This window comes from Geospiza fortis, unplaced genomic scaffold (genome assembly GCF_000277835.1).
Source record: "Geospiza fortis unplaced genomic scaffold, GeoFor_1.0 scaffold241, whole genome shotgun sequence".
In the NCBI taxonomy this organism is placed as follows: Eukaryota; Metazoa; Chordata; class Aves; order Passeriformes; family Thraupidae; genus Geospiza; species Geospiza fortis.
In genome coordinates this window covers 68,785-70,243 of record NW_005054491.1, presented here as the reverse complement: position 1 = coordinate 70,243, position 1,459 = coordinate 68,785, and the positions used below count along the sequence as shown (strand labels likewise).

Sequence of the window (1,459 nt, the reverse complement as noted above, 5' to 3'; positions counted from 1 at the left end):
CCCCCCCCACCCCTGCCACTTTCTGTGGCTTTGATTTTTAGGTTATGATTTCTGCCAGACCTAAGGAGCAGCCCGTAGGATTTGTCCTGGGTTATTTCCACTGTACGACATTTGGTTTCACAATTGTCTCACTTGACAGTAGAAAAATTGGCCTTTGGGGTATGTTTAATAGAAAACTGTCCCAAGTCTTTGTCTTTTTTGCAAAATAATCTGTGGGAGGGATGAGGGAGGCCACTCTCTGGCATTCATGGCCACTTGCACAACCACTGCCAGCAGAGACTTCTCAAGAGCCCGTGTTCTCCTGGGCTGGGTCTCTGCTAAACTTTGGTTCCTGAAGTGATCTGAAGGTTCTTCTCCTGCCCTCATTGCAGTGATAAGAGACCACAAGGCTCTGCAGGGGCTGGGGGGAGCAGGGGGACAAGCCCAGTGCCAAGCACAGTGTCCCCCTTTCCCTTCCAGCCAGCTCACCAAAACACACCTCAGTCCTGCTCACCTCTCTGCTGTCTCCCAGTGGAGATGACAATTGTGCCAAATTTTATGGTTTTATGATACAGAAAACTGTTTACTAGAAAATAGGTGGCAACTTGTGGCTTAAAATGCATTTGATTCCAGGTGTCCCAAGGTGGGCAACACACCTGGGCACCGTCCTGTTCCATCACCCATTCTAAGTGTACTTCAGGTATTTTTAAGCATCCTTATTTTGTAAACCTTAATTTATAATCTGAACTGATTAAGCAAGACTTTTGCCCTTTACAGTGCTATTGTCTCAAAGCTGAGAGTAGCAAGGGCTGTGAAGGGAATATCAGGCAGGTTTGAGAGGGGCTTGTTCATGTCTGAGGGTTTCAGCTGTGTAACTGCACGACCTTGAGTCAAGAGTTTGTTCTTCCATTTGTTTGAAGGATCTTTGCTTTTGGGCTTGTAATTGCTTTGCCAGCTCCTTGAATGTAGTTTTTTTTATATTTATTTGCACATTCAAGTAAAATAAAATATTGATTTTAAAAGTCTGCAGCTCTCAGTGTTTTACATTTCTTTCCAACTAATTTAAACTTTGTGACAACCTCCAGAATTGATTGTCTTTTACCTGAAACTGGATTTTAAATGGGAGAAAAATGCAATGGAAGGGTTGAAGTTCCTGGACAGGCTGATGCAGCTGTGTGTCAGCAAGTGCTGTGTGAGGGTGTGAGCAGTGCACTGCTGATGGAAAAGGGAAATACATTCCCTGCAAGCAGAGATCCCACACAGGAGCTGGGGCTGCACTCACCAAAACCCTTCCTGCAGCAGGGAGCCCAGGGGGTGGCACAGTTGCTCCACCAGAGAGGTCTCAAAGCAAACATTGGAAGGGCTGGAGCTGGGCCAGGCCTTGGCATGGAGCTCAGGGCAAGGTTCTGCCCCCCGAGGCTGCTGGGCACTGCCCAGGCTCCCCAGGGAATGGTGCCAAGGCTGCCAGAGCTCCAGGAGC

General features: G+C 47.7%; 1 protein-coding gene across 1 annotated transcript in view; it reads left to right on the top strand.

Annotated features, from left to right (window-relative positions):
• The window catches only part of SIN3B (SIN3 transcription regulator family member B), a 14,341-nt gene extending 13,337 nt beyond the window's left edge, over positions 1–1,004 (top strand). Inside the window, exon 18 of the mRNA XM_005428555.3 lies at positions 1–1,004. This exon is cut by the window's left edge and continues 1,537 nt beyond it. The gene's annotated coding sequence lies outside the window, so the exon portion shown is untranslated.
• Positions 1,005–1,459: the final 455 nt, after the last annotated feature.